Genomic DNA, 19,421 nt, shown 5'->3' with positions numbered 1-19,421 from the left:
AGTCTATTTGGCACTGTCATTTCTAAAGTCTACATTCTTGACCTAGTTGCTCAGAATCCATGTTACAATTCCACCTAACCACATACGTTTAGGATCCACCAAAAGTATATATATATAAGTCAGCCACCAAAACTAGATGAGATTGATGTAGCTAAAAAGTGCCTTCTGCCAGCAACCGTATATATATATATATATATATATATATATATATATATATATATATATATATGTATATATATATATATATATGTGTGTGTGTGTATAATTTCCTGAGAGACACAGATAGATCATACCAACTACAGAAATTAATGCTAGTGGGAAATCAGTGAACTGAAACAGACCTCTTGTTGGCAAATTTTGAGAAAGGATTTCAAGAGGTAAAGGAGCTTTCAATCCCATAAGAACAAAAATGTCAATGACCCAGAGCTTTCTGGTACTAGACCAATATTCAATGAATGTACATGGACAGAGCTATTGCTCTAACTGCATGTGGCAGTGGACCTTGTTCATCACGAACGGAAGCAGAAGCTATTGGTCCTCTCTAGGTTTGTCTCCCAGTTCAAGGGAATGTGAAGGCACAGTCAGTGGTGTTAGAGAAGAAGGGGAAGGGTACGGGTAGGAATCTTATGGGCAGGAAAATGGGAAACAAAATAACATTGAATGTAAATATAGAAAAATCAAGTTAAAATAGCAATACAAATTGCTAAAACATTAAAAAAAAAAACAAAGGAATAAAGGAAGAGAAAACTGACAGTTAATCATACCTAGTGACACAGAGAAGTAAAGTGGTAGTCAGTGGAAATATTAGTGGAAAGACTGAAATGATGAAATCTCAACTAATAGCACTGCTGCTTCCCAGACTGCACTATAGATATCCAAAACATGGAGGAGTTTACTCTGAGGTAGGACACAATACCTGTCTCTCCCTTTTTCCTTAGGACCTTTTTTTTCTTATCAAAAAGAGTAAAGGCTATGAGCTCTCAGAAAAACAACTGTGCCCTTACCAACATTTGACTTTTAGAATAAAGAAATTAATGATATAAACTCTCAGATTTCGGAAACATAAAAACAGGGAAGTCCAGATGCTTCTGAGAGGCTCCCATATCCTGATTTCCATAGGTTGGAGGCTCAGATCTAGGCTATCTCTTTAGCATTCCCACTAAATCCCTACCAGGTACTCACTGAGCTATACCGAGGACCATGTATTCCTTCCTTTTTTATACCAAGACAGATGGCCAGCCTCCTTCATTCCCCACATATCTGATCTTTTCATCCTCTTTGTTCTCCCTCCCAAATGGCTGTTTATTATGAATTAGAAGTCAATTAGTAAAACCTAGAGGTACTGAAGGAATATATGAGAGGCAGTTGCAGTCACGACAGCAAATGTGACATCACAGAAGATAGGTATCTCCAGGTACAAGATATTTTTCAGATAGGGCCTAATGATGATGTCTCTGAGAACTGCCATGGACAACCTGCTGAACAGCTTTCCTTTCCTTGTCCAGATTTGAGAGTGCCTTTTCCAGGTATCTCTCCTGTGACTCAGGGGAAACCTTTATGTACTCCATCACTCTAAACGTAGTGACTTTTTCCTTCATTAATGGTTTCATGCTCTGAATGGAGAAAGTTAATCAGGCACTTGGCATGGGTAGAAAAGGTCTAGGAACATGGAGTGGAGGAGTTTATTCTGGATAACAATTCTACACTCAGGTCTGTTCCTGTGACATACACTTCAATTTCCTAGGTTTTCTTTGTTTCCCAAAGGCCAGTATTTTCCCTACAGACCTTTAATTGACTGAATATTGTATTTCATTTTCATATTTTACTTTCCTTATAGGAGAATATATATATATATATATATATATATATATATATATATATATACATATATATATATATATACATATATATATATATGTCATTCCTGAATGTGTACTCAAAAATTATGTTTTACAATTCCATTTTTTGCAATTAATAAGCAATAAAGCATGCCAATCTATAGAGTGAATATAACAGTGTAAATTTTTTGTACCTACTTGAAATAATGAAGTCCAAAATCCTTATTTTATCCAAAAATAGGAGATAGCAGTAAAGCAAAGGACATCATGGACTATAGAATGTGGATGTCTAGTCCAATTAGATATCAGTTCTATAATATCTACCTTCCTGTTCCCAGGGACAGACTTAAGGGTTTTGGAGGTTTTACCATGATTCTTTATTCAGGCCAAGCACAAGACTCAGGAGGATGGGCAGGAAGAGGAATGGCTTGATGTCCAGAGAATCCTCAACTTCAATAGGTTCAAAATAACAAGAGGGAGTCTGATTGGCATTGGCCTTTGCTGATTCTACATTTTTGAACTAGTTGCACAGAATCTATCCTAAAGTTCCAACCTACCACATAGTTGTAGGAGCCACGAAATTATATATATATATATATATATATATATATATGTACATACATATATATGTACATATATATATATGTGTGTGTGTTAATGTGTGAGTATGTATATATGTATATGTATATATATATATAAATATAAATATATATATGATAGATAGAGATAGATAGAGATAGAAAGAGATAGGTAGATAGATAGATAGATAGATAGATAGATAGATAGATAGATAGATAGATAGATAGATAGATCTGCCACAAACTTCATAAGATTGGTGACGCTAAGAAGTGCATGCTGCCAGGAAACCGATATAGATCTTTACTGAGAGACACAGATAGAGCATGCCAATTATAGAAATGAAGGTTATTGGCAAACCAGTGGAATGTAAACGAATCTCTTGTTAGTAAATTTGGAGAAAGGATTACCAGGACTGAATGGGCTTTCAATCCCATAAGAACAACGATACCAATGACCCATAGCTTTCTGGTACTAAAACAATATTCAAAGACTGTACATGGACAGAACTATGGCTGCAGGTGCATATGTAGCCTTGTTGGACATCAATGGGAGGAGAAGCTCTTAGGCCTACCAAAGCTGGACCCCCAGCGTAGGGGAATGTCAGGGGGTGATGGGAAAGGGAGTGGTTGGTGAGGGGGCACACCTTTATAGAAGAACTGGTGGGGGAAGGGATAGGACGCTTACTACTGGAAAACTTGGAAAGTGAATAATATTGGAAACATAAACAAAAATATCCAATTTTTCTAAAAGGAAAAATAAAAGTTTAACAAGCTGAACAGCCAAAGTGCAGAATCTCAATTCCACTTGAGAGAGAGAAGAAATGAACCACAGGAGGGAAGTGTGAGGGACCTGGGTGAGAAAGGAGACAGTAGGGACAGAGGGACAGAGTTATTGGTGGGGAGTAGGACTGAAACCCTGAGTGTCAGCAGAATGAATGAAAAGAGGCAACTTCAGGAGCTAAAATGTTGGCGGTGGGTGGTGGCTCTAGAATATTCCAGAGACCTGAGAGGTAAGAGACTATCCGGACTCAGTGAAAAGTCCGGGAGTGGGTAGAGGGAACTTGTAGAGACTACCTCCATGAGGAAGAGAGAGCATCAAGTGAGGGATAAGGTTGCCATGCATAAATCAATACTCTGACCCATATGTGTTCCTGTCTGAAAGACCTTCAGGGCAAAACCAGTGAAGAGCCTGATTAAAAGGAATTCCAGTGACCAGCCATATCTGGGAACCAGATTAAATAAAGGCCCCCAAGCCCTGACACTATTACTCATGCTTTGTCATGTTCACAAAAGGGACCTGTTATGACTGCCTTCTGAAAGACCCAACAAGCAGCTGAAAGAATCAGATGCAGATAATTACACTCAGCTAATGTACAGAAGCTGCTAAGCCCTGTGGTCGAACTGGGGAAAAGCTGGAGGAAGCTGAGGAGGAGAGCAACCCTGCAGGAGGACCAGCAGTGTTAACTAAGCTGGACCCCAGTTTTTTTTCAGACACTGAGTCATCAATGAGGCATCATGCACCAGCTGATATGAGGCCTCTAAGACTGGAGTGCTGGTTCTGGACACAACACAAGATGCACTTAATATTCAAAAGACTTGAGTTCCCAGAGAGTGGAGAGGGCTGGGAGATTGGGGGCAGTGTGGGAGTCAGCATCATTCAGATGGGCATGTGGGGTGTAGGTATGGGATGTAGAACAGTCAGAGAATGGGCTGGGAGAGGGATGAGATCTGGATTGTAAATTTCTATTAAATAAAATTTTAAAAAAGAAGATGTAAACTAAAATAAACACTTTCTTTCCCAACTTTCTGTTTTCCCTTTTGGTCACGGTATTTCATAACAGCAATAGAAACTCTGGCTAAGACATGGTATTTTGGACAAAAGTGGGCAAATGCTAATTAGAGAAGGATGACATCTCTGTGGAGTCAAGTTGCATGATCTGATTCAAACGTCCTTATTCAGAGGTAGCAACTAACAGGGAATTTCTAAGACTAAGTTTATTATCATGACACAGTGAACCCTTTTTAATCCAACAATTTTGGGATCCGTGATATCTTGAAACAATTCAAAAGACTGGGAATATTAAAAGGGAAGAATCTTGTTGAAATATTCATGGAAGAAATGAAATTCATATCTATTAGATTACCACAAAAAGGTTGAGACTTCTGATTGCTGCCTGCTACCCAACACAATCCATATTCTCTTTTATTCCTTCCAACGTAATAATAGATTAATTAATAAGACTCTATATCTAGAGTGAAAGTTTGTATTTAATGTGAACTTTACTCCAAAGATATTACTGTTTGTATGGGAGTATTTTGCTTACTACATTTATTATAAAAAGAATTTGTGTAAGAATTTCAATTGGAATTGCTTGGAAAAGTTTCTATAGCTTGCAGGTATGGTTTACCTTTAATGAGTTTACTGTAGCAGGGAATTCCATTTTTTTATATCATTGTTTCTTCTACCTCTACTGATGGAAATGACAATAGTTAGATTAATTCTCAAACACTTGGATAAAATTTCACTTACCAAAGGAAATCATTATTGAATAACTACTGCAATTATCTTTCTCACTACTGATGGACTTTCTTCATGTACACTGGTATTGGCTTTTGGAAAAAGAAAGCAAAATTCATTTTTGAATGTCTCAAGTTAGCAAAAGCATTTTAGAAAAAAGTCATTCTACCCTAATTAAAGGAGATATGTATCTAATGGTAACTAAGTTTTAAAATAATTTAAAAGGATAACATTTGTGTTATTTCTTATTTTTTAACTGTCATACAAGAAATAAAATTCAGTTTGGTCAGTACTAATGTAAGGGAATAATTCTGTGACATAGAAATATTGCATAAAGAATAGCCATCCCATTAAATTACTCTTATTAATTTTGATTTTACATTCCCTTGCAATTCAGAATAATTATCTTATATTTTCTTGCATTTTACCAATTGGGTATTCTCATTTTCTCAAATAGCATGCTTCTACATATTTATCTCAAAATATTTACAAACAAATTTGCAAAAATATATGTACTACAGAGTTTCCTTTATGCATGTACTTAATATCCAAATATATCATGTAAACTTTTCCTATTGTAATTCCATTCACCATGACGAATCAGATTTATTCTGATTCTACATGTTTGACAAATACACCTGCACACAAATTGTTGTTGCTATCACAGAGCAGACAAATATTTGGCAACATAAAATGTTGCAATAAAAATCAATCGGTTAGAATTAAAGTAGTATGTCAGGTAGAAAATTAAAGCATGCTAGCTGGAAAACAGTTCTGATAAAACAAAACTTCACACGTGTGAGCTTTAAATTTTAAATAAACTATATTGTATGGCAATATGAACCCAGTCTAAAATGATCATCCTTATGTCCTTTTAGAAGATCTAAAATATTTATAGTATTCTTTTGAATGTATACGGGCATTTTATATTTATAGTGAGTGTTTTTTCAGAGGCACTTGTCTCTTTACATTCTTATTTGCTTCATGATTAGATAATGGAGAGCCAGTATTCCATCCCAGACAGTAAGACTTTAGATGCTGTATTCCACCACTATACCACAGCACCTTTAACAATTTCTTAAATGAATTCATCTCCTAAAATTATTCTAATTGTGAAAGTCATATACACAGACAGAACTGCTTCATGTAAGTAATTAAAACCGTATGATTTCATTCAATCAATTAATAATTTTATATTTTCACAGTTTAAAAAGATGTTTGTATGTGACTGAAAATACATGGAAGATACTTGTATCCCAACACTGAATCAATACTCTCTATTCCTGTCTTATCCCATAAAAATCTTTCTGAGAGTGGTTTAAGCTATGTTGGAAGATATGCCAATGATTCCTGAACCAATAAACCCAATACCAGCTGTCTATTTTTCTTTCCAATGACTGTGTGTTCATATAAAAAATGGAAATATTATTTCAATAACTTTTTAAAACAACATAAATCACTATAGTCTGCTGACCCTTACCTTTTGTACATAACAAAGATTCTTGAATCTTCTAACTTAAACCACCATCTAGAAGCTCTTTCATTCCTTTGAGGATAGCCTCCTCTTCCTTTCTCCCCCACTCTCTTCATTTTTAATGGAATATTTTAAGTATTTATAAATCAAATGTTATACACTTTCCTGGTTCCCCTCTCTCCCATCCACCCTTCCATGTTTCTGTGAGTTTGCTACAAATACTGCCTGCCCACTCACACTTCAACACTCTGGCATTCCCTACACTAGAGAAACTAGACTTCACAGGACAAAGGCTTTTCATCCTATTGATTCTGGACAATGCCTTCATCTTCTATATATGAGACATGGATGCCTCCATGTGTACTCTTTGATTGGTATTTAGTCCCTAACTTCCTTCTTCATTCACTGGACAACAGCTTATTATGATTCACTGCTGTCAGTGCTGTCCTTGCAGCAGGAAATCAATGATCAGTGAGCCTGGACCTCAGGAAGCTGTAGATTCACACAAATGCATGAACACATGTAACCAGAGCTTGGTTCCCACTGAAAAAAAAAAGCATGCAAATATTTTCCACATATTGTGCAATGAACACTTGCCATGGGATTCAATGCTGTTTCACAATAGTATTGCCAATATTACTTGGTGGCCAGCTCCATGAGTGAGTGTTCATAATTTATTTTACATTATTTATTTAGTGTTGAATATTGAGGGCCTCAGACAAAGTTCTTCCAGCAGATCTTTATACACACTCATGATTCTTTATTTGCTTTTTGTTTTGGTTTGGTTTGGTATTAAAATATATACAGCACAAAACATAGCACTTTACCATTTTTGGTATAGTGCTCAGCATCTCTGGTGTGTGTATGTCACTCCCTCAATGACCCAGGTCTCTTTGAATTCATAGAGCTGAGAAGCCATGCATTTTAAACATAGTAACCATATTCCTTCTCTCTCCTTCCAGACCCCAAACCTCCTGCTTCTTACCACTGTTGATAAAAACTTTATATACACTGATATATGCAGGACCAGAAAATACCTGTCCTTTGATATTAACTTGGCATCCTGAGGGTCCCTTCATTCAGCATACCTCACATGCCTGAGTGATATTACAGCCCAAAAAGAGCCCACAGCTGATAGCTCTTCAAACTAAAATTATATTTTCTCCAAATATAAATATTAGCTAATGACTCTTAAAAGATTTAACCTCCCTTGTAGCCCACCAGGCACCAGAGGTAAAAGAAAGGATGTGGGGCAATGGGAGTGGGGGTGCTGGCCCTGTTTAGAAAGGTTCATCGGAGGAAATCCCAGAATTTCAGTTCTCAAGTTGGAATAGGCAGCTTTTTCCATTAGCAAACATTTCATGAATACACTAGTAGTTCAGGTCTGTAGAGTTGTCATAACAAACTGGGAAGAGCAGCAGTGGCACAACATAGAAGAACAGCCAAGGCTTCTGTCAGTAGCCTAGACAGATAGAAGTTCTAGGCTGTGCTTCTCTCAGGGAATTGAAGATTAGTAGTGACTCAAGATGCACAAACATTGTTGCTTTTGCTTTATTTGTTTGTCATAGTCTATATAGCCAGATTTCTCTTTGAAAAATATAAGATGTTTGAAAGGTTTCCTGCTGCTATAAACATATTATTGTAGCTGATTAGTCCTGTACATCATTTTCTCCTCAGAGGGATAGCGACTATTCCAATCATTTACAACTATTGCAGCTAATGTTGAAATGGGAATTCCAGTATGTGCTCAGAGAAGAAAAATCAAGACAGAGTAGATCCTTTGAACATGTTTCCAATATAAAAAGTTTAAAAACAACCTGTGAGCTGTAATGGTACTGCAAACTCTTAAAAGCACCTCATTTGCAGTTACTTATTCTTACTCTTGTATGAAAGAAAGTACAGTTAGTTAAAAAAAGGTGAATGTGTATTTCTGATGGTTCCTTTGGTCAAGATGATAATTATCAAAACTATGATTTCAGGCAAGTTTATAAAATAATGTTTGTAGGACATGAAGCTCCTCCGTTTATTTTCCTATTATGTGTGGCTAAAGGCACATGCCATCTAGTTGTGGTGATAAGGGATTACTTATTTTTGGAGAAAGTGTATGAGTGAGTTAGAGAAGCAAAGGACATCATTTCAATCCCCAAATACATAGAATTCAGATTGGTAGAACCATCATCATGTTAAACCAGCAGAAATGATTCCTCAGACAGAGCCATTTAGCAAAAACATCATTTTTCTCTTACTTGGCTAAACCATAAACATCATGCCTAGTCAAATTCTTTTAAAACCAAGTATTTTGCTTTATAAAAGCATGTATGTATGTGTGTATGTATGTATGTATGTATGTGTATATTTGTATATATTTGTATGTGTACATAAAGACATATGTTTATATTTTGTATACATGTTTATATATGTGTATATGTATATATGTGTATGTGGCCACATGAGTATATATATATATATATATATATATATATATATATATATATATATATTTGTATGTGTATATATATATATTTGTATGTGTATATGTGTATATATATGTAACATACAAATGCACTCTCTTTTCTAATTTTATGAAATTTTTCTCATATATTTATCAGGACTCAAGAATTTTAAAAGCTGCTTCATTAATTTAGATTCATTTTAAAGTACTGCTCAGAAAATAGATTCAATATGGGTCATTAATTTTTTTACTATCAAATTTTTTATCTTTTTCATAAAATCACAAATATTTACTTTGTTATGTGACTGTATATATGTTTTAGCATGAGACATAACTAATTAGCTTTTCCAGCATGTGATATAATTTCAGGATACTATTAGACCTATGTGAGGTAGAAACTATATCAAATGACTTCAATATGTGATAGATCAGAGTGATAGATAGAAAGATATATAGACATATAGATACATACATACATACATTCATACATGGATAGTTACATTGATGAAAGATTACAGATGATAAGTAGACAAAGCACGTACTCAAAATAATCAGTCACGAAATAATTAGTATTGAATGGTAAAAATATCTTTTAATTTTAAAATAATAAAATTTAAAATGTGAATTGTGATCACATTTTAATACCTAAAGGGAGATTTATCAGCCATAATCTTTAAAATAAAATGTCTATTTGACACTTCCACAAAGGTCGATAACAGACATGAAATACTTAACCTCCTTTGCATTAAAATGTCAACTTCTTTCATCATTTTGTCTTTGTTCCTTAAATGCATAACATCAAACTCTTTATCCATGTTCAAATCTTCAGTCACTTTCCACCCTGCTCTGCATTCTACCTCAAATCCTATCACTATATTTAATTCTTAATAAATCCTCATATGCTATCATGACAATTATTAATGATGATTCTCTTTTAAGCTTTACTAACATTGCTCTCATAGAGGTAACTATTATTTCTCTGTCACAAATGTGATCACTATCTTTCAGTACTATTTTCAACATCAATCATTTTATAAGTGCTCATTATATGAGATAATAAAATGATCTTTTTTTTTTTTTTTTTTTTTGGAGCTGGGGACCGAACCCAGTGCCTTGCGCTTGCTAGGGCAGTGCTCTACAAATAAGTTAAATCCCCAAGCACAAAATGATCTATTTTTTTCCTAGTAAATTATGTACCAACAGTTTGTTCAATTGAAACTTTAGACAAGAAAAACAAAGTTGTTACAATGTGTTAGTTCTACTCAGTCCTAAAACTGAAAGCTGTCTATGTGACAGGAATCATAAGAGGAACACTTCTGGAATAGAAAGCAGAGTTGTAGAAGAAGATCTCATACAAGGAAGTGCTTCATGCGATTTTAAACAAAAAGTGTAAAAGACCTGAACTTTCATATGAGGGAAAGTTGTTGAAGAATATTTACAAGTGACTCTGAATGGATTACATAATCGGGTTTATTTATAAATCCATGGTAAATACTAGAAAAAATGGCATCAAAGTGTAATAGAGCAGAAAAGAAAATAAAGTTGAAATTTGGTACAGGTTACCATATGGATGTTGTTGACTTGAACATGCTGAAGGTTATTGGATGATTTAATCTGATGAATGACTCAGATAAACTAACAATATTGCATGACTAATGAAATTACTCTATACTGAGAACACAACAATAATCTGTGACAAAAATCTGTTCAGTTATGGTTATATTCTTTAATATTTCTTTTTGAAAACACTCATTTAATTAAATAAAATTCAATAAGTAACAGAAGGTAACCCTTTTCATTTTGGCATATCCAATCTCTAAACAGACAGGAGTATAGTGGATGAAACTTCTTCCAACATTTGCCTAATCCAGGTGTTACTAATTTAAAATAATAAACATAGCAGTTTATCGTACTTTGGGCATTTGTTATAAAGACCTAATAATCTCCTCAGAAAGACATCCAATAAAAGCAATCTAAAGTAACTTTCCCCTTTAAATACTAAAAATCTTAAATATGAAGCTTCCTTATCATTTTCACAACATATACACTATTTGTAATTACTTCGTTTTTACATGTGACTTTCAGTCACTCTACTTTTCTCATTTTGATAAATGCCAAGCTTCACAAAGAGGAGACTGTACGCTTCTCAGCCTACCTCATATTTCTCCCATTTTCCACTGCATCTGCGCCATATTACATTCAATGAAATTAATATTTTATTTAAATGTTAATGGGATGCAAATGTAAATTTTGATATTTCATACAATAAAATAAATAAAAAGAGCCAATAAATAACTAGGTACAGAATTTGCTTTAATATGGAAAAAATAAGTTAATAATATACATCCACCCTAATTCATATTGAGTCAGTGTTGAAATATATGTGACAATTTTTGTGAAAAGATTAAGTAACTTTTCTGTATCTTTGTATAACAATTAGACATATTCAACATAGAAGTGTCAGTCTCAGATATTTTATAGAAATGATTTAAAAAAACACTCCTAAAATATTCTAAAAGGTAGATCTAGAAAACAAGTATAATTCTCAGGCTCCAGATAACCAGCTCACATAGTTATGAGCACTTGACTTCCTTGTGCATATGCAATTTTAATTTCCATAGGAAATGAATTTTTTAAAATCTCAAAAGCTATATTTATTAATAGTAAGATTTTAGAAGTGGAAGGTTCCTTAATTCCATTTTTATTAAATTGGGTATTTATTTGCATTTCAATTGTTTTTATCTTTCCTGACCATCACCTCTAACCTCTTCCATCACCTTTTATAGTGGTTGTCCCCTCTACATTGATATCCCCTTCCTTACTGCCCCAGACAAACAAATATCAAAGTTTTAAAATTGGTTAGAGAGCCAAACCAAGAATTCTCAACTGAGGTATCTAAATAGCTGAGAAACACATCAAGAAATGTTCAACATCCATAGTTATCAGAGAAAGGCAAATCAAAATGAACCAATGGTTCTACATTACACGAATCAGAATAGCTAAGATAAAAAACAGATCCAGTAGCAGAGTAGACTAGGATGTAGACAAAGGGGATCACTCCACCACTGCTGGTGGGATTAGTAGCTGATAGCCACTTTATATATCAATGTGGAGGTTCAGAGAAAATTGCAAATAGCTTTACCTGAAGACCGGGCTTTACTACTCACTTCAACACATATACACAAACTTGATCCACATACAACAAAGACTTGTGGTTGAACAGGTTCACAGCAGCCTTACTTACAATAGTCGAATGCTGGAAACAAGTGTGATTTACCTCCACTCCACTGAGGAATAAATAGAGAAAGTGTGCTATATTTAAACAAAGGAACACTACTCAGGTATTAAAAATGAGGACACCAAGAACTTTGTAGGCAAAGGGATGGAGCTGGAAATTAGTGAAGTAACATAGATCAAAAAGGACATAACATGGGATGAACTTAGTGACAAGTGGATGTTAGCCCGAAGCTCAGATTGCCCACTATACAGAGCATTTATCACATGAAGGGTAACATGTTAGAAGGCCAAATTGTGGATGCTTGTAACCAATTTAGAAGGGAGAACAAAATAATCATGGAAGGCAGAGGGACGGAGGGACTTATTTAGAGGTAGAGAATGATAGACAAAGTGGGGGGAGTTGCAACAATGAAAAGAGACAAGAGAAAATTCCAGAAAAAAAGTGGAATGTATGACAATAAGCATCAGTGGTGGGTGGTGAACTTGGATGTTCCCAGGAAAGTCCCAGGTGCCAGGGATGCAAGAGGTTCCGATAAACCTAATGGGATGATGGTAGTTGAAATACCAAGCAGCAAAGTGATAGAACCACTAGAGACTGCCTCCTGTAGCTAGGCATGCCCCCCAGTGAAGGAATGGTGCTGCCCACACAGTTCAAAATCTTTATCCTATAAATATCCAAGGCCTCAAAAAACGCAAACACAAAAACAGAGCAAAGACTGAAGGAAAGGCCCTTTAGAGACCACACCACCATAAGAACAATTTCATCCACAGACTGTAAATCCTGGCCCTATTCCTGATTTCAACATGTGCTTGCAGTTAAGATCGTAATAGGTCTGTCCTCTGAGGGGCTCTGCCATCACCTGACCATTTGACAGAACCTGAGAGCCAGAAAAGAAGAGTTAGGAGAATGCCTGAAGGATCTGAAGGGGATTGGAGCCTAATATGAAGAACAACAGAATCATTACATTTACCCTTCAGAAGCTCAGGAAATTTACTACAAACTAGAATATACTTGGGTCAGTCACTGGCTTCTGCTACATAGATTGTAGAGCACATGGAGAAGACAGCAGCCTCATCAGCCATATATGGGAAGGGAGGCAATTGGTCCTGTGGAGACATCATATCCCAGAGAAGGGGGATGTTGGATTACCTCATCTATGAAGACTTTCACAATATCCATTCCTTGTCCTGAAAATTACATGCTTTCCTTTTTCCAATCTGTAAAACACTACATTTTTTTATCCCTTCATTTGTTAATGAACAACTTGAATATTTCCAAATAATCAAGGGTTTATAACCTAGGATGAATCAACATTTGGACATATGTCCTCGAGTCATATCATTAGGCGTATCCATTTCCATATTCCTGAAGAAACATCATACTGATTTCAAAAGTTGTTACAGAAGTTTCCTTCCCATCAGGAGAATAGTAATGTTCCCCTCTCTCCATAACACAGTATAGATAAGTTGGCTCATGTGTTATTAACCTAAGTTTTCTGAAAAGGATGAAAAAAATCTCAAAATAATTTTGTTTTACATTTCCATAATGTGTAAAGATCATACATATTTGCCATTGGATTCTTATTGATTTGAGTTTCTTCAATTGTGAATATTTTGTTCAGATATGTAGTTGAATTTAATTATTTTTTTCTTGATATATAGTTTTTTTTTATTTATAGATGTTCATTGCTGAGCCTGTACATGTAAATAATGCTTAGTATTTTTCAAAATAGCCACTTTAATTTAAATTTACTAAGGTCAAATCACATAATGTGCTCCCATTAATCTCACCTAATTCGCAGATCTGTTGTAGCTAACAAAATTAATTAAGGTCACTTTATGAAGCATCCCTATATAATAATACATTCTCTATGTACATAATATACTTTAATTGTTTAATTTTTTCATTAACTTGAGTATTTCTTATTTACATTTCGAATGTTGTTCCCTTTCACGATTTCCGGGCAAACATCCCCCTAATCCCTCCCTCCCATTCTTTATGGATACTCCCCTCCCCTCCCTCCCCATTGCCGCCTTCCCCACAACAATCAAGTTCACTCGGGGTTCAGTTTTAGCAGGACCAAGTGCTTCCCATTCCATTGGTGCTCTTTCTATGATATTCATTGCTACCTATGAGATTGGAGCCCATCTCTAGGTCAGTCCATGTATAGACTTTAGGTAGTGACTTAGTACCTGGAAGCTCTGGTTGGTTGGCATTGTTGTTCATAAGGGGTCACGAGCCCCTTCAAGCTCTTCCAGTCCTTTCTCTGACTCCTTCAACGGGGGTCCTGTTCTCAGTTCAGTAGTTTACTGCTGGCATTCGCCTATGTATTTGCAGTATTCTGGCTGTGCCTCTCAGTAGAGATCTACATCCGTCCCTGTCAGCCTGCATTTCCTTGCTTTATCCATCTTATCTAATTGGGTGACTGTATATGTATGGGGCACATGTGGGGCAGGCTCTGAATGGGTGTTCCTTCAGCCTCTGTTCTAAACTTTGCCTCCCTATTCCCTGACAAGTGTATTCTTGTTACACTTTTAAAGAATGAGTGAAGAATCCTCATTTTGGTCATCCTTCTTGATATTCATGTGTTCTGTGCATCTAGGATAATTCGAGCATTTGGGCTAATAGCCACGTACCAATTAGTGCATACCATGTGTGTTTTTATGTGATTGGGTTACCTCACTCAGGATATTTTCTAGTTCCATCCATTTGCCTATGGATTTCATAAAGTTATTGTTTTTGATAGCTGAGTAATATTCCATTGTGTATATGTCCCACATTTTCTGTATCCATTCCTCTGTTGATGTCATCTGGGTTCTTTCCAGCTTCTGACTATTATAAATAAGCCTGCTATGAGCATACTGGAGCATATGTCTTTGACATATGTTGGTGCATCTTTTGGTTATATGCCCAAGAGAGGCATAGCTGGGTTCTCAGGTAGTTCAATGTCCAATTTCTGAGGAACCTACAGACTGATTTGCAGAATGGTTGAACCACTCTTCAATCCAACCAACCATTGAGGAGTGTTCCTCTTTCTCCAGATCCTTGCCAGAACCTTTTATCACCTGAGATTTCATCTTAGCTATTCTGAGTGGTGTGAGGTGGAATTTCAGGGTTGTTTTGATTTGCATTTCCCATTAACCTAAAGATGTTGAACATTTCTTTAAGTGTTTCCCTGCCATTCTAAATTCTTCAGCTGTGAATTCTTTGTTTTGCTCTGAACCCCATTTTTCAATAGGGTTAATTGTCTCCGTTTAGTCTAACTTCATGATTTCTTTGTATATTTTGGATATTAGCCCTCTATTTGTTGTAGGATTGGTAAAGATATTTTTCCAATCTGTTGGTTGCCATTTTGTCCTAACAACAGTGTCTTCTGCCATACAGAACCTTTCAGATTTATGAGATTGCAGATGTCAATTCTTGATCTTAGAACATGAGCCATTGGTGTTTTGTTAAGGAAATTTTCTCCAGTGCCCATGTGTTCGAGATGCTTCCCCACTTTTACTTCTGTTAGTTTGAGTGTATCTGGTTTGATGTGGAGGTCCTTGATCCAGTTGGAGATAAGCTTTCTAAAGGGCAATAAGAATGTATCAATTTGCCTTCTTCTACATGCTGACCTCCAGTTGAAAGAGCACTATTTGCTGAAAATGCTGTCCTTTTTTCCATTGGATGGTTTTGACTCCTTTCTCAAAAATTAAGTGATCATGGGTGTATAGATTCATTTCTGGGTCTTAAATTCTATTCCACTGGTTAATCTGCCTGCCTCTCTCTCAATGCCATACAGTTTTTATCACTACTGTTCTATAATACTGCTTGAGTTCAGGGATAGTGATTCCCAGGGAAGTCGTTTTATTGTTGAGGACAGTTTTAGCTATTATGTGTTTTTTGTTATTCCAGATGATTTTATGAATTTTTCTGTCTAACTCTATGAAGAATTGGATGGGAATTTTGATGGGGATTGGATTGAATCCGTAGATTGCTTTTGGTGCAATGGCCATTTTTACTGTAGTAATCCTGCCAGTCCATGGACATGGGAGAACTTTCCATCTTCTGAAATCTCCTTCAGTTTCTGCAGTGACTTGAGGTTCTGCTCATATGCTCATATCTTTTCTTGCTTGGATAAAGTCATCCCGAGATATTTTATATTATTTGGGGCCATTGTGAAGGGTGTCATATCCCTAGTTTCTTTCTCTGCTTGTTTAGCTTTTATACAGAGTTATTTTTATACCCAGCCACTTTGCTGAAATTGTTTATCAGGTTTAGGAATTCTCTTGTGGAACTTTTGGGGTCACTAAGTATGCTATCATATCATCTACATACAGTGCTATGTGACTTCATCCTTTCCAATCTATATCCCTTTGACCTCCTTCAGTGTCTGACAGCTCTGGCTAAGATGTCTAGTACTATATTGAATAAGTTGTGAGAGAATGAGCAGCCTTGTCTAGTCCCTGATTTCAGTGTGATTGCTTTAAGTTTCTCTCCACTTAGTTTAATGTTAGCTACGGGTTTACCATATATGTTTAGGTATGGGACTTAAATTCCTGTACTTTCCAGGACTTTTATCCTGAAGTGGTGTTGAATTTTGTCAAAATCTTTCTCAGCATCTAATGAAAGGATCATGTGGTTTTTATCTTTGAGTTTCTTATATAGTGGATTATGTTGTTTGTTTTCTGTATATGAAAGCATCCCTGCAAGCCTGGGATGAATCCTACTTAATCATAGTGGATGATTGTTTAATGTATTGTAGGTTTAGGTTTGTAAGAATTTTATTGAGTATTTTTGTGTCGATATTGATAAGAGAAATTGGTCTGAAGTTCTCTTTCTTTGTTGGGTCTTTCTGTGTTTTAGTGATAAGAGTAATTGTGGCTTCATGAAAGCAATTTGGTAGTACTACATCTGTTTCAATTTTATGGAATAGTTTGGACAGTATTGTTATGAAATTTTTAATGAATTTTGGATGGATATCTGCAATAAACCCATCTGATCCTGGACCCTTTTTGGTTGGGAGAGTTTTGGTGATTGCTTGTATTCCTTTGGGAATTATGGGTTGTTCAAATGATTTACTTTTCCTGATTTAGGTTTGGTACCTTGTATTTGTCTAGAAAATAGTCCTTTTTCTCCAGATTTTCAAGTTTTGTTGAACCTAGGTTTTTGTAGTACAATGATTTTTTTTTTTTAATTTACTCTGATTCTGCTGTTATGTCTCCCTTTTTAATATTTGATTTTGTTAATTTGGACATACTCTTTGTATAATCCGGTTATTCTGGCTATGGGTTAATGTATCCTGTTGATTTTCTCAGAGAATCAGGTATTGGTTCTTTTCATTCCTTGATTGGTCACTTCTTTTTCTACTTAGTTGATTTCAGCACTGCGTTTCATTATTTCCTGCCTTCTACTTCTCCTGCATGAATTTGCTTCTTTTTGTTCTAGAGGTTTTAGGTATGCTGTCAATCTGCTGATGTATGTTCTCTCCTGTTTCTTTCTGCAGGCACTCAGAGCTATGGGTTTTCCTCTCAGCACAGCTTTCATTGTGTTCCAAGAGTTTGGGTATAATGTACCTTCATTTACATTGAATTATAAGAAGTCTTTAATTTCTTCCTTTAATTTTTCCTTGACCAAGTTATCATTCAGTAAAGCATTATTCAACTTCCATGTATATGTGGGTGTACTTTCACGATTGTTATTGAAGAACAACCTTAGCCCATGGTAGTCTGGTAGAGTGCATGGAATTATTTCCATATTTCTGTATCCTTTGAGGCCTGCTTTTTGACTGATTATATGATCAATGTTGGAGAAAGTGCCATGAAGTGGTGAGAAGAAGTTATATCCTTTTGTTTGGATAGAATGTTCTCTAAATATCTCTTAAGTCCATTTGGTTTATACCTTCTGTTAGTCTGTCTATGTCTCTGTTTATTTCTCTTTCTGTGATCTGTCCAATGGTGAAAATGAGGTGTTGAAATCTCGTACTTTTATTATTTGCGGTGCCATATGTTCTTTTAATTTTAGTAAGGTTTCTTTCCTGTAGGTAGGTTCCATTGTTTTTGGAGCATAGATATTTATGATTTCGAGTTTATCATGGTGGATTTTTCCTTTGATGAATATAAAATGTCCTTCCTTATGCTTTTTGATGACTTTTGGTTGAAAGTCAATTTTATATAATATTATAATGGCTACTCCAGCTTGCTTCTTCAGATCATTTGCTTGAAAAGGTTTTTTTCCAGCATTTTACTCTGAGGTAGTGTCTGTCTTTGTCTCTGAAGTGTGTTTCCTCTAGTGCAAAACGCTGGGTCCTCATTACATAACCAGTGTGTCAATCTGTGTATATTTAGTGGGGAATTGAGTCCATTGTTGTTGAGAGATATTAAGGAATAGCGATGGTCACTTTATATTATTTTCATAATTGGAAGTTAGTTAATGTTTGTGTGCTTCCCTTCTCCTTATTTTGTTGTGAAAAGATTAATTTGTAGCTATATCTATGATTTTACTTTCCTCCTTGTTTTGGGGTTTGCCAGTTATTGTCCTTTGTAGGACTGGATTTGTAGAAAGATATTGTGTAAATTTTGTTTTGTCATAGAATATCTTGGTGTCTCCATCTATGTTAATTGATATTTTTGCTGGATACAGTGGTCTGGGATGGCATTTTTGTTCTCTTAGTGTCTGTATGACATCTATCCAGGATCTTCTGGCTTTCATAGTATCTGGTGAGAATTATGGTTTAATTCTGATAGGTTTGCATTTATATGTTACTAGACCTTTTCCCGTACTGCTCTTAATATTTTTATTTGTTTTTCAATTTTTGTGTTTTGACTATTATGTGATGGGATGATTTCCTTTTCTGGTCCAATCTATTTGGAGTTCTGTAGGCTTTGTGTTTGTTTATGGGCATCTCTTTATTTAGATTAGGGAAGTTTTATTCTATAATTTTGATGAAAATATTACTGTCCCTTGATGTTGACAGTCTTCACTCTCTTCTATACCTGTTAAGCTTAGGTTTGATCTTCTCATTGTGTCCTGGATATCCTTTATGTTTTGGGCTCACTGCTTTTCCATTTTCCATTATCTCTGACAGTTGTCTCAATGATTACTATGGAATATTCTGCTCCTTAGATGATGTCTTCTATCTCTTTTATCCTGTTGGTGATTCTCACATATATGACTCCCAGTACCTCTCCTAGGTTTTCCATTTCCTGGTTTGTCTTCCTTTAGCTTTCTTTTTTGTTTATATTTCCATTTTTAACTCCTGGATGGCTTTGTTTATTTTCTTCTCCTGTTTTGCTGTTTTTCCAGTAGTTCTTTCAGGTAATTTTGAGTTCCCTCTTTCAG

The 19,421-nt window shown here is 35.4% G+C and overlaps 1 long non-coding RNA gene across 1 annotated transcript in view; it reads right to left on the bottom strand.

The window, feature by feature from the left end:
* The window catches only part of LOC134478888 (uncharacterized), a 156,747-nt gene that overhangs the window by 21,497 nt on the left and 115,829 nt on the right, over window positions 1-19,421 (bottom strand). The gene's annotated exons all lie outside the window — the stretch shown is intronic.

Source organism: Rattus norvegicus (assembly GCF_036323735.1).
Source record: "Rattus norvegicus strain BN/NHsdMcwi chromosome Y unlocalized genomic scaffold, GRCr8 chrY_unlocalized_2, whole genome shotgun sequence".
Classification (NCBI taxonomy): Eukaryota; Metazoa; Chordata; class Mammalia; order Rodentia; family Muridae; genus Rattus; species Rattus norvegicus.
Note: the sequence above shows the minus strand (reverse complement) of the source record. Positions and strands in the feature narration are given on the sequence as shown.